Here is a 14,927-nt window from a genome sequence, read left to right on the forward strand (position 1 = left end):
ACGTCACTTCCCGTTTACTTGGCTGCCAATGGCGCCGGTTTAAAAAAATATATGGTATTCAGAATCGCCGTTTTCGCCGATCTGAATACATTGAAGTGTAAAGGAGGGATGAGGGGGGTCTTTTAGACCCCCGATCCCCCCATAAAGAGTACCTGTCACCACCTATTACTGTCACAAGGGATGTTTACATTCCTTGTGACAGCAATAAAAGTGATCAATTTTATTTATTTTTTTTAAACAATTTAGTCATTTTAAAATAAATTAAATAAATTAAAAAAAAATGTAAAGCGCCCGCCGTCCCCGCGAGCTCGCAAAGCAAAGAAAACGCATATGGAAGTCGCGCCTGCATATGTAAACGGTGTTCAAATCACACATGTGAGGTATCGCCGCGATCGTCAGAGCGAGAGCAATAATTCTAGCACTAGACCTCCTCTGTAACGCTAACCTGGTAACCGTAAAAATTTTTTAAAGCGCCGCCTATTGAGATTTTTAGGTACCGTACTTTGTCATCAATCCACGAGTGCATGCAATTATAAAGTGTGACATGTTTAGTATCTATTTACTCAGCGTAACATTATCCTTCACATTATGCAAAAAAATTGGGCTAATTTTACTGTTTCGTTTTTTTTTTAATTCATGAAAGTGTCCCTTTTCCCAAAAAGTTGCGTTTAAAACACCGCTGCGCAAATACCGTGTGACATAAAATATTGCAACAATCGACGTTTTATTCTCTAGAGTCTCTGCTAAACAAATATATATAATGTTTGGGGGTTCCAAGTAACTTATGGATTTTAACTTGTAAACACCAAATGCCAAAAATAGGCTTAGTCATGAAAGGGTTATATATGGAACATTGGATCACTATATTGCGAAAATAAAGAATTAAAAAAAAAGGGGGGGGGGGGATCTGGAAGACTGAAAATATTTTTTATCCATTTTAACCAATTTATAATCCAAATTTTTGTATGATTCTTGGACTGTCATTCATTTTGCTTATTTGATAGGAAGATGTATAGGCATTCTCAGATTATAAAAACGATTACAAAAGTATTAAACTGTAACATTAGGCCTGCTTTGATTAATTTCAAGGGCATTCGAGAAAGAAGTCAGTTACGTACAACAACAAGTGCAAAAATATATTAATCTGTTTCAAACAGAAAGTCGGGGCATTGTGCCGGTCACATAAGCTAAAGTCAAATGTGAAGTATAATTCCACAAGGCAGAGTGACTGCATTCACTTGACATCAGGTCACATATAATGTCCTCGGGTCATGTAACCATGAACTGGATTTCTGTAAAACCTACTCTTTATCCTCTCTAATACCTGCTGGTTAGCAGAGAAAAATGAAACTTTGCAATTACAGAACTCACCCATAGACATTTACTTTGCAATTTTTGAATTCCAGCTGGTATTTTAAAAAGCATTAGTATAAGCACTGCACAACATTTGTAGGCTGCATTTAAATCCATAAATAAAACTCAACTGCAGTCAATAGATTTTCATTTAAACAGAAATTTACAGAAATATGTTTTTTTTCTGAAAGTGATCATTTCATAACATGTTTGATAAATTGCAAAGTATTAACCCTAATCTTAGCACATACCATTTAAAATAAAAAAATAAAAATCAGAGACCTTTTTTTAAAAAAAACATGTATGCGTTCTTAGTGCACTTTTTGCTATGTTGCTATGTTGTATGTTCATGCTGTTACTGTAGACTGATTGATTGTAAATTGATTGATTGTGATTGCCCTATCTTGATGATGACGACTCTGCGTTCTAGCTCCACATCCCCTGAGGATGCTAAATTAGATAATGTCAAGGCACCTCCACTACCACTGATAAATGCCTGAATGGATTTTGTGAGCAAAATCAAAGACCATGAACAGCTAGTCATTGGCTATAGTTTGTCATGATAATTTATAAAATGTCCAGAGCAGGGGTCTCAAACGGGTGGCCCTCCAGCTGTTGTGAAACTACAAGTTCCATCATGCCTCTGCCTGTCGGAATCATGCTTGTAACTGTCAGCCTTGCAATGCCTTATGGGACTTGTAGTTTTACAACAGCTGGAGGGCCACCAGTTTGAGACCCCTGGTCCAGAGTGTCCATACAGCAGAATACCAACTGCTACAGTCCCACACAGGAAGAAATAGTGGTCATGAGGCAACTCCACATGAACACATAAAATAGCTATATAGCTTCTCTCATGGCACATTAAAGTGGTTGTAAACCCTCACAAACCACTTTGACCTACAGGTAAGCCTAGATTAAGGCTTACCTGTAGGTCCAAGAAATATCTCCTAAACCTACACGGTTTAGGAGATATTTGCCAAAAAACAGGCACCGCTGCACTGAGCAGCTGTTAACGGCAATGTGCCGCGAGTGCTGGCTCCCGTGCGCATGTGCGGGAGTGACGTCACCGCGGCTCCGTCGAATGACAGCGCCGAAGCAGCGAGACCCACCAAGAAGATGGAGGCTCCGTACACAAGGGGACAACGGTGACATTGCTGGTTCCTGTGTCAGGTAAGTGACACATAATGGACTACTATGCGATGCACAGTAGTCCAATATGCTTTGCCTTTGCAGGGAATGAAAGAGGAAGTAAACTCATCAGGGTTCACGTCCTCTTTAAGGGAGTTGAAAAGCTAACGGAGTGAATAATATGGAAAAATACCAACCTTTACAAGTGAAAAATAAGTCACAACCATTCTTTTTATGTTTTCTTTCACTCTCAATTCAATGTTCTTGTTAAAAAGCCACCACAGGTCCAGTATCCTACTCACATGTAGTCTTCTCACTCCAAAGTAGTCCACACCAGTGGCACCCTGTCCATTAGGGGCACAGGGACATGGGTGGTTTGTTTGCCGCCCCCCCCCCCCCCAAAAAAAAAAGATTGCAGCACCAGCCGCCACTGGACCGCACTAATAATTCCTTTATTTTTTACAAAGCACCCCTGTTCTTATCAGGCCTTTTTGATGACTAACTTTGTTCCTCCTTTATGTCACTGAACTAAGAAACCAGTCCAGTCCAAAGGACCTAACCACTAGGTACAGAGGACTTCTACTTTGACAGAGCAAATATAAACCCAAAAATAAGAATGGAACATAGTGTAGCTTTCCAATCCCAAGTTGTGGTGGCAGTGTTGATTTTCTTTTTTCAGACTAAGAACATTTTCAGTAAGTACAGAAATTGCCTGTTTATCTCGGCAGAAATGCAGCATCCCTGTCGCGTCTTTGAACTGAAAAGACAGTAAAAAAATGATTTTGCAAACTAGTAATCGCATCATCCTCCATGCAATAGAGGTGATCAATGTCAAGCATGTTTCAAGTGCCGCCTGTGTGACAACCATAGCTCCCACCATAGAGACCATAGAGAAATACGTGTAGCCAAGAAGAACGTGTGTGAATGGAACGATTACTAGGGGAAAATAACAAGAAAAAATGTATTAAAAATGAAAACTAATGCTGCCAATGCATAATATAACTAGTAAACTACAATATATAAACTCTTTGTTTTTGTTTTTTGTTATTAGATAGGTGTTAAGAGAAATTCTCTTAGTTATGCAATGTATGTCACTAAATAAAGGAGCAAGCATAGTTGCTGCTGTTGTGACGCCTAATTTATTACTTTATTCAAATAGAAAACAAGCTAAATAAAATAAAGCAACAAAGTGAGCAAAAAGAAGGAAAATATTTTAAATGTATTTTTTAGAAGCGTAATGGTAAGGTTTCACCCACCATTCCCCAAAAAAAAGGCTTGTGCATTGTTATTATGTGCTTTAAGCTTTGTTTCCAAACACTAAATCTTTTCACAAGAGCAATTCATTCTTGATTTCAATTGACTTTGACCTCCAGGCTTTACAGCCAAGTACATGTCTCCTGTAGGGTGTCAGGGCTCATCTATATTGATAAAGATTGTGGTTTGAAGGAAAGCTTAATTATTGAATATTGTTTAGCTGGAAGAGTAAACAACTCTGATTACTTCTGTCATTAAAAAGGTTTGCATTTCTATGTACCTTTGAGCCTGGAGATTTATTCATCAGAATGATCTAAGCAATGAAAAAGGAAGTATGTTTATCTCCAAAACGCAAACAATTTTTGTGGTAGCAATATTCATTATAATGTTTACTGTATAAAATATACGTGTGGATTGGCCTTAAAGAGGAGGGCCGGTTTAAAAAAAATAAAATTAAAAGTCAGCAGCTGCAAACACTGTTGCTGCTGACTTAATAAGCAGACTCACCTGTCCAGGGAGCCCGCGATGTCGGCCGCCCGAGGCCGACCCGTCCCTCGGCTCTCGGGTCCCGGCGCCGCCATTCTATCTAAGGGAAACAGGCAGTGGAGCCTTGCGACTTCACTGCCCGTTTCCTACTGCGCATGCGCGAGTCGCGCAGCACTTTGTGAATGGGGCGCGCTGTGTTCTGGGACATACAGTTCCCAGAACACAGCGCGACCCATTACCCAGAAGACGCCGCATGGAGGAGAGAAGAAAGAAGATCTCCGCGGAGGAGGAAGAGGCAGATTAGGATGATGTGCCTAGCAACAGGCATTTCTGGTAAGTAAAAAGAAAAAAAAATTTAATTTTTTTTTAATGATTTTTTTCTCATTTTTAATCTATTTTTTTTTTCAGGGTGGCCCTCCACTTTAACATGTTAGCAGTTATGAAACAGTTTTTAAAGAACAACTGGTACAGTTGTATAATAATTTCTTGCCCCCTCTAACAGCAAGTCAGCTCCAAACTTTCTATCCTGACAGTTCAGTTTAATAAGAATAGGAACAACATCTTCAAAAATTGCTACGCCTTTAAAATGTAGTACTGTATGTATACACATGAAGTGGATTATTATTCAAGATTTATATAGCGCCAACAGTTTACGCAGTGCTTTACAATATAAAAGGGAGACAATGCAGTTCTAATACAATAAAATACAAGAGGATTTAAGAGGGCCCTGCTCAGAAGAGCTTACAATCGGATAGGGTGGGGCAGGTGGTACAAAAGGTTGGAACTGTGGGGAATGAGCTGATGGAAGTGGTAAAATATTAGCTGGAGGTGTCCTAGGCTTCCCTGAAGAAATTAGTTTTCAGGGATCACCTGAAGGTAGCAAGAGTAGGGGATAGCCGGACAGGTTGAGGTAGCGAGATCCAGAGGATGGGAGAGGATCTGGAGAAATCCTGAAGATGAGTATGGGAGGAGGAGACGAGGAAGCTTGAGAGTAGGAGGTCTTGAGAGGAGCGGAGAGGACGCTTTGGGTGATTTTTGGAGAAAATATTGGTGATGTAGCTTGGGCCACAGTTGTGAATGGCTTTGTATGTTGTGGTTAGTATTTGGAATTTAATTCGCTTGGCAATTGGGAGCCTGTGTAGGGACTGGAGGAGAGGGTTATAGACATAACTCTCAAGTTTACAGTATCTATCTATCTATCTTTCTATCTGTGTGTGTATGTATGTATATATATATATATATATATATATATATATATATATATATATATATATATATATATATATATATATATATATTGTAAGGGATCTTCCCGGGGGAGGGTGTGTTTGGACACAGTTCACAGCAGACTTGGAATTTATAAAGCAGATCTTGGCGTTTATTCGTGGTACAAACAGTCCAGCAAACAAAAGTATACAGCAACACCGTGCTTTTAAGTACAACAAAAATAAAAGACCTAGCCCGGCTGGGCGCTTACTAACAGGTTCTGCTCACCTATCTGACACTTACAAACACAGCGTCTTTCGCCTGGATATCGCAGGGTGAGTTTTAGCTCCAGCAGTGGCTGTGCTTGCAGCTTCCTTCAACACACAGATTGTTCATTCCCTGGCTGAGAAGCAATCACCTGCAGACCCTACAGAGCCTTTAGCTTCCCAGGCTAATTAGGATCCAAGCTCACCTGATCCCAAACCCAGAACTGGATCGGGGGATGTGGAATGACAGGTCCCTCTACCAAACCTACCTGCCATTCCATATAAACCCAGGCCCGGCAAAATTAAATAACAACTCAGCAGCATATCGCTGCTGAGAAACTGATCCATCCTGGATTTACCATCTCACACTGTGTAGCAACCTAGGTGAGATGTACACCCCCTCGATCACTTCTCCAGTGACATGTCTACATATCCCCCCCCTCTTTTTCAGACCGGAGGGCTGAGCCTTTTGTCCCCACAGACAACTTACCCTTGACAATGCGTCAGCATTTGCCTGTAATTTCCCTGGCCTGTGTTCCACAGTGAAATTAAAGTTTTGTAGGGAGAGAAACCATCTAGTCACTCTTGCATTTCTCTCCTTGTTTAACTTCATCCATGTTAGGGGGGCATGGTCTGTCACCAACTTGAATTTCCTGCCTAGCAAGTAATACTTTAAAGATTCTAGGGCCCACTTCACTGCCAAACATTCTCGCTCCACAATGGCATAATTTTTCTCGGCCGGGGTTAGTTTTCTACTCAAGTACGTCACCGGATGCTCCTCACCATTCACTACTTGTGAGAGTACTGCACCTAAGCCTGTGCTAGAGGCATCTGTCTGGACCAGAAATTCTCGCCTGAAATCGGGGGTGACTAACACAGGTGGTTGGCACAAGGCAGACTTAAGGCTTTGGAAAGCCTCCTCGGCCTCTGGGGTCCACGTGACCATTGCTGTCTTTCCGCCCTTTGTCAAGTCAGTTAGCGGAGCAGCAACTGAGGCAAAGTTCGGCACAAATCTACGGTAATAACCCGTAATACCCAGGAAAGCTCTAACCTGTTTCCTTGTCAGGGGTCTAGGCCAATTCTGTATTGCCTCAATTTTATTTAGCTGTGGCCTAACCAATCCTCTTCCAACAATGTAGCCCAGATATTTGGCCTCTTCTAGGGCTAGAGCACACTTCTCGGCACTTATGGTCAACCCTGCATCACTTATGGCATCCAACACGGCCTGTACCTTACAGAGGTGACTTTCCCAATCAGGGCTAAAAATGACCACATCATCGAGGTAGGCGGCTGAGTAATCACGATGTGGTCGCAGAATCAAGTCCATCAACCTCTGGAAAGTTGCAGGCGCTCCATGTAACCCGAACGGCATCACTACATACTGGAATAGCCCATCAGGGGTGGAGAAAGCAGTTTTCTCTTTAGCCTCGTCAGAAAGTGGAATCTGCCAATAGCCCTTTGTGAGATCGAGGGTGGTTATGTACCTGGCGTTACCCAACTTCTCAATCAACTCATCTACCCTGGGCATAGGATACGCATCGAACTTGGAGATCTCATTCAACTTTCTGAAATCGTTACAGAACCTCCAAGTTCCATTGGGCTTTGGGATTAGCACAATTGGGCTGGACCATTCACTCTGTGACACCTCAATTACCCCCAGAGCAAGCATACGTTTTACCTCGGCAGATACGGCTTCCCTTCGTGCCTCGGGTATCCTATAGGGCTTAAGGTTTACTCTGCTTCTAGGCTCAGTTTCAATGTGATGATGGATGAGGTGTGTACGCCCTGGGAGGTCAGAGAACTTGTTTTTGTTTTTCTGTAAAAATTCCTGAGCCTCCTGTTTCTGTGACACTGATAGAGTATCACCTACCTTGACTGGAGGGATTGGTTGTGACAAATTATTAACAGTATTTGTCGCCCCCAAGGATTCCCTGTCTTTCCAGGGCTTGATCAAGTTTATGTGATAAACTTGGAAAGGCTTCCTTCTACCTGGTTGGTGCACCTTGTAGTTCACCTCACTGATCTTTTCAACAATTTCATAAGGACCTTGCCACTTCGCCAAGAATTTACTCTCAACAGTGGGGACTAGTATAAGGACCCTATCGCCTGGGTTGAATGTCCTGATTCTTGCGGACCGGTTGTAAATTCTACTTTGGGCCTCTTGAGCTCTCTGGAGGTGTTCCCTTACCAGGGGCATTACAGTGGCTATACGGTCCTGCATTTGTGCTACATGCTCAATAACACTCTTGTATGGGGTGGACTCATTCTCCCATGTCTCTTTTGCAATGTCTAGTAGACCCCTAGGGTGATGACCATAGACCAACTCGAATGGTGAGAACCCTGTGGACGCTTGGGGCACCTCCCTAATAGCAAACATGAGGTAGGGTAATAAATGATCCCAGTCACGACCATCTTTTGCCACCACTTTCTTCAACATATGTTTCAAAGTTTTATTAAATCTCTCCACCAATCCGTCCGTCTGGGGGTGGTACACAGAGGTACGGATGTGTGAGATTTTAAATAGTCTGCATAATTCCTTCATTACTTTCGACATAAATGGCGTACCTTGGTCAGTTAGGATTTCTTTGGGGATCCCAGTCCTAGAGAACATATAAAACAACTCACGTGCAATTGTTTTAGATGCAGTGTTTCTTAAGGGTACAGCCTCAGGATAGCGGGTCGCATAATCCAGGACTACCAAAATATACTGGTGTCCTCTAGCTGACTTTACAATGGGACCCACTAAATCCATGGCAATACGCTCAAAAGGCACCTCTATAATAGGGAGCGAAACCAAAGGACTGCGAAAATGTGACACTGGGGCACTAACCTGACATGTGGGGCACGACTCACAGTATTTTTTAATGTCATCATATATGGCCGGCCAAAAAAACCTCTGGAGAACCCTCTCTCGCGTTTTGTCAGTCCCCAAGTGTCCCCCAAGAACATGGTTATGTGCCATGTCAAGCACCTGACGCCGGTACGGCTTAGGTACCAGAAGCTGTTCCACAATCTCATCTTTAACCTTATTGACTCTATAGAAAAGATCATTAGTCACCGAAAAATGTGGAAATCTTTTTTCAGCATCTGGTTCCTGAGGTACCCCGTTCATAACAGCAACCTGCTCTCTCGCATTTTTGAGAGTGGGGTCCTGTAATTGTGCAGTCCCAAAATTATCGCTAGACACCTCTAAGTCTAGTATATTTTGCTCAGTGGGAGGAGCCTCCTCCTCCCCAGCCAGGACCTGTAAAGGAAAACAGTCATTTTCATCCTGCATACTTTTATCATTCACAGTGGACCAGGCAACCCCCTTAGAGGTATCCTCACTCCTTTTGGGGATTTTTCTTTTTTCCCAGAGAGCCCAGAATAATGGAAAATCGCGCCCCAATATTACATTATACATGAGGTTTTTAACCACACCCACTTCATATTGTACGGTGCCTTGTTCAGTCCCGACTTTAGCCAGCACTATAGGGTACATTTTTGTATCACCATGTATACACACAACACTCATATGCTTTTTAGACTCTAAGTCCCCAGTCACCAGGCTAGCATGCACCAAGGTTACAAGGCTTCCTGAGTCCATTAACGCTTTAACAGGAAAGTCATTGATTGTAATATCGCAGATTTGCGGTTCAGTCTCTAGTCCAGGAACTGCAGCACAAGATGGTTCCGCAAATAGCGACTGACGCCGGCTAGCGTCACATTCCATGGGTTCAGAGGTAAGAGGGCAATGGGCCGACACGTGTCCCGCCTCATGGCATCTCCAACACTGGATAGGGCCTGGTCTCTTTGGCAAGGAGTCCTTTTCAGAGCCCCTTAGCCACCCGGGACCATCACCAGTCTTTTGTCCCTGAGACATCACTTGAGCCCTTTTCCCCCCATCAGCACCCCTCCACACTCCCCCAATAGATGGAAGTCTCTTACCAGCTGACGGCACAGATCTGGCGCTCCGGGGAGGTGAAGATGCTGCAGGAACATCACGGAGGTAGTCCTCAGTCGCCTGGAACCTCTCCACAAGGTTGACAAGTTCGTTTGCATTCTTAGGATCACCTTGTCCCACCCAGCGTTGCAAGTCAGTAGGAAGGGCTCGGAGGTAGCGATCCATCACGACCTTCTCTAGGATTTGTGCAGGAGTAGAAGTGTCTGGCTCCAACCACTTTCTTGCCAAATGGATTAGGTCATACATCTGGGACCTCGCTGATTTGTCCAGACTGTAGCTCCAGTTGCGTACCCTCCGGGCACGGACTGCAGTAGTAACTCCTAGTCGGGCAAGCATCTCCTCTTTTAGCCGAGTATAGTCCTTAACCTCTTGCTCACTGAGGTCATAGTAGGCCTTTTGAGGTTCACCTGTTAAATAGGGCGCAATTACCTCTGCCCACTCAGCGGCTGGTAACTTCTCTCGCTCAGCCACGCGCTCAAATACTGTTAGATAGGCCTCAACATCGTCCTCAGCAGTCATCTTTTGCAGCGCTTTCTGCACAGTCCTTCTCCCAGAAAAAATCTCTGGAGCGGCTCCCATCACCACAGGCGCCTCTCGATTTGCTATCAGGTGCTCAATAAGTTGTTGTTGTGCAGCCATGGACTGTTCATGTCGTCTATTGGCCTCTATCTGAGCCTGCTGTTGTGCAGCGATCATCTGCTGTTGTTCAGCCATGGACTGTTCATGTCGTCTATTGGCCTCTGTTTGAGCCTGCTGTTGTTGCAAACTCACTTGCATAAACTGCTTCAGCATCTCCTCCATGTTGCTGGACTGTTTTTGGAGTGTAGTTGCAGCTTTCACCCAAGACATAAGCAGCTGTAGCCAAGTCTGTCCACACCGTTGCCCCTAGCAACCGACTTTGCCCGCATTCGAACACCAATTGTAAGGGATCTTCCCGGGGGAGGGTGTGTTTGGACACAGTTCACAGCAGACTTGGAATTTATAAAGCAGATCTTGGCGTTTATTCGTGGTACAAACAGTCCAGCAAACAAAAGTATACAGCAACACCGTGCTTTTAAGTACAACAAAAATAAAAGACCTAGCCCGGCTGGGCGCTTACTAACAGGTTCTGCTCACCTATCTGACACTTACAAACACAGCGTCTTTCGCCTGGATATCGCAGGGTGAGTTTTAGCTCCAGCAGTGGCTGTGCTTGCAGCTTCCTTCAACACACAGATTGTTCATTCCCTGGCTGAGAAGCAATCACCTGCAGACCCTACAGAGCCTTTAGCTTCCCAGGCTAATTAGGATCCAAGCTCACCTGATCCCAAACCCAGAACTGGATCGGGGGATGTGGAATGACAGGTCCCTCTACCAAACCTACCTGCCATTCCATATAAACCCAGGCCCGGCAAAATTAAATAACAACTCAGCAGCATATCGCTGCTGAGAAACTGATCCATCCTGGATTTACCATCTCACACTGTGTAGCAACCTAGGTGAGATGTACACCCCCTCGATCACTTCTCCAGTGACATGTCTACAATATATATATATATATATATATTGAAAAAGTATTTATACCCTTAAAATTTTACACATTTTGTCATATTACAACCAAAAACGTAAATGTATTTTATTGGAACTTTATGTGATAGACCAACACAAAGTGGCACATAATTGTGAAGTGGAAGGAAAATGATAAATGGTTTTACAAATTTCTTACAAATAAATATGTGAAAAGTATGGCGTGCATTTGTATTCAGCCTCCCTGAGTCAATACTTTGTAGAACCACCTTTCACTGCAATTACAGCTTCAAGTATTTTTGGGGATGTCTCTACCAGCTTTGCACATCTAGAGAGTGACACTTTGCCCATTCTTCTTTGCAAAATAGCTCAAGCTCTGTCAGATTGTGTGAAGAGAAATTTTCAAGTCTTGCCACAGATTCCCAATTGGATTTAGGTCTGGACTTTGACTGGGCCATAGTCAACAGATGAATATGCTTTGATCTAAACCATTCCATTGTGGGGGGGTGTGGCTAAGAGGTCACTTCTCCCACAGCTCCTGTCCTCGATCCATTACTGATCCTCCCCCAGCCCACATACGGTTGCTAGACTTGGTCAGTCAGCTAGCTGCCGCACCTGTGCTCGCTGTGGAACCACCACCAGCCCTCTGCATTAGAGGGATGACCCGCAAAGGATAGAACAAGGCGACGGGCTCGGAGCTCCAAGATGATGCCGCCACGGCACCACTGCGGGGAACACCATGTGGCCCAGACAAGCTGAAGGAAATGGGCCTGAAAGCAGGGTAAGGAACACAACCAGGGTAAGGAGCAACCTTGTGACATGCTGTACTATGCCCAGAAAATGTATTGTGTATTTGGCACTGGGGGTGGAGCATATTATCATCAAGAGCCGGGGGAACAAGGGCAGGCTGACATCTTGCTAGATGATCATGAAGCAGTGTGCGGACCTACAGTCACCTGAAGAGGAGGGAGAAAATTAAGAGCAACCCACTCTGACATCCTCAGGGCAGTAAATAATTGCATTGTATCTGTGAACACACTTAAAGACCAATTTGGAGGCTTGAAGGAGGAAAGTATCATTACTGTATCAAGATCTGCAGGAAATTCAGGAGAGAACTACAGCAGTAGAGAATCTGGTTAGTGATATTGAAAATCTGACCCCCACCCAGCCCATGACACACAGTCACACACACATAATAGGGAAAAAGATATGGAGAATCGTCTTCGTATAAATAATGTTTGGATAGTAGGTCTTCCGGAGCGTGCTGAGGGAAGAGATCCCACAATTTTTGTGGCAAACAGGCTCTCCTGTTCGGTAAAGATGCATTCTCCCTTTTCTTTACGTTGGAAAGGATGCACCAGGTTCCAGCTTGCACCCAGTTTAATGGCATGAGAGTGTCATTTTACCCAAATTTTTGGGATGTGCAGAAAAGCAGAGCCAAATTTGCTGATGTTAAAAGGCTAATGTCTTTGCATCAGCCAAGAAGGTCTCGGCCTGCCTTGAAGAAAATGAAGAGGCTGAAGATGAAGGCTATTGATCTTTCCATTCTATGTTTCTTGTGTGGTAATCAGTTATGACTCACTTCAATGTATTTTTATTGCTGTTCTCTGGCTGGGGGATATGATATTGAAGATCAAGATGTGAGCTACACTGTGCAAATTTTTTGCTGGAATATTGCAAGAAGCTTGTTTCCTTATGTCTGGATGCTAGTCTGCCTGGGCTGCCCAGTTGGCAGGCACTACAGCGACTGGTTCTTTTATTCTTTGTATGGTTTTTGTTGGAAACTTTTGCTTACACTGTTATAAAGCCAGAGTCCCCCATTGTTCTATTATGTCACCTTGCATTGCTGTTCTTCTCCTGCATTTGCAGTTGAATTTTCATGCCAACCGGAGTCAAATTGCCAAGAACCTTTATTGCTGTGCCAATATACTAGGGGTGGCGATTGGTATCCCCTGGGCGGTCTACATACCACTGGATTGCATCCACACCTGTCCCCCTGTCTGTTACAGAACTACAACCCTCTATGTCACAATTTCCGGTAGTGTCTTGGAACGTTATGGGCCTTCATTCTCCCCTCAAACGCACCATGATCTTCCAGTGTCTCAACAAGCTTAACCCAGCCATCCTCTGTTTCCAAGAAACCCACCTAACTGCAGATACAGTGGGATGTCTGCGATACTCCTGGGTGGGTTGGGCCTGTCATTCAATGCACACCTCCTTTTCCCAGGAAGTAAGTGTGTAAGTCCTGTTACTTATACTGGGGGATTTAAATTGTTCCTTTAACCCTGCTCTGGACAGGCACCCGGGTCCTAAAACCTCTGCCCCTTTAAAGGGTACACCCCTGGCAAGTTTGATACATGAGGTGGGCTCGGTGGATGTCTGGCGACTGCACAACCTGCTAGTCAAACAATTTTCGTGTTCTAAATCCTATGGCTCTTTGTCCAGGATCAATCTTGGGGTGGGCAATTTGTGCATGCTTCCATTCATCTCGGATGCGGGTTACAGACATATCTGACCATTCTCTTATGGTGGGGAGACTTATCGAGTCTCCACCTACTACATTACCTAAAGCCCTGTGGAAATTGAATGCATTCTGGTTGAAGCTCTTTCGCACTAATTTGGTGACTTTTGAAGGCAATTGCCTCCACTAGATTTTAATTAGGGTATCAGAGTAAAGGAGGCTGAATCCAAATGCAAGTCATACTCTTCACATATTTATTTGTAAAAAATCTTGAAAACCATTTATCATTTTCCTTCCAATTCAGAATTATGTGCCACTTTGAGTTGGTCTATCACATAAAATCCCAATAAAATACATTTACGTTTTTGGTTGTAACATGACAAAATGTGGAAAATTTCAAGGGTATGAATACTTTATTTTTTGCACTATAAACAAAAAAAGAGCAACAACAACTTGGCTATAATAAACATCCCCCAAAAATATTTAAAAAAAACAAGTTCCTTCCTCAATTTAGACGATTTTTGTAAAAAAAATCACAATAAGCGTATATTGATTGGTTTCCACAAAAGTTATAGCGTCTACAAAATAGAGGATAGATTTATGGCATTTTTATTATTATTGGACACTTTTGACACCATTTTGAGACCAGTGACATTTATACAACGATCAGTGATATAAAAATGCACTGATTACTGTGTAAATGACACTGGCAGGGAAGGGGTTAAACACTAATGGGCGATCAAGGGGTTAACTGTGTTCTAACTGGAGGGGGGATGGGCTCACTAGAACATGACAGAGATCACTGCTCCTGATCACTGGGAGCAGTAGATCCCTGTCATGTTGCTAGGCAGAACAGAGAAATACCCTGTTTACATAGACATCTCCCCGTTCTGCCTCTCCTTGTCACAATCACGACCCACCAGTGGACATCGAGACCGCGGGACCCGTGGGCACTCTCTCATGCAGCAGGCGCGTGCCCACTAGTCCAAAATTTAAAGGAGACATACAGGTACGCCCAATTGCCATTGTCAGCTTGCCATTGTGCCGACGTACATCGTCATGTGCTGGTCAGCAAGCGGTTAAAGTATTACCTTAACATGAGTTTTGTTAATTGGTTCTTCAAATACACTCCAGGTACCTGCCATAAATAACTAAATGTGTGTTCCTATGAGCTTCTTGTAATCCCCTGAAAAACAGACTGGGAGAGGAAAGGCCATCATTAGGGGATAGTCAGACTTTTCTGCAGTTCACCGTTTCTTTGTTTAAAAGTGAAAGTCAAGATGATAGGAAAACAGTGATGACTGAGTGTTCTGCTGCTCCTACA

General features: G+C 43.5%; 1 protein-coding gene across 4 annotated transcripts in view; it reads left to right on the forward strand.

The window, feature by feature from the left end:
* Nucleotides 1-14,927, forward strand: part of GRIA3 (glutamate ionotropic receptor AMPA type subunit 3) — a 388,948-nt gene that overhangs the window by 256,042 nt on the left and 117,979 nt on the right. The gene's annotated exons all lie outside the window — the stretch shown is intronic.

This window comes from Lithobates pipiens, unplaced genomic scaffold (genome assembly GCF_037356315.1).
Source record: "Lithobates pipiens isolate NorthernLeopardFrog02 unplaced genomic scaffold, aLitPip1_a1.2 Scaffold_1, whole genome shotgun sequence".
NCBI classification, from domain to species: domain Eukaryota; kingdom Metazoa; phylum Chordata; class Amphibia; order Anura; family Ranidae; genus Lithobates; species Lithobates pipiens.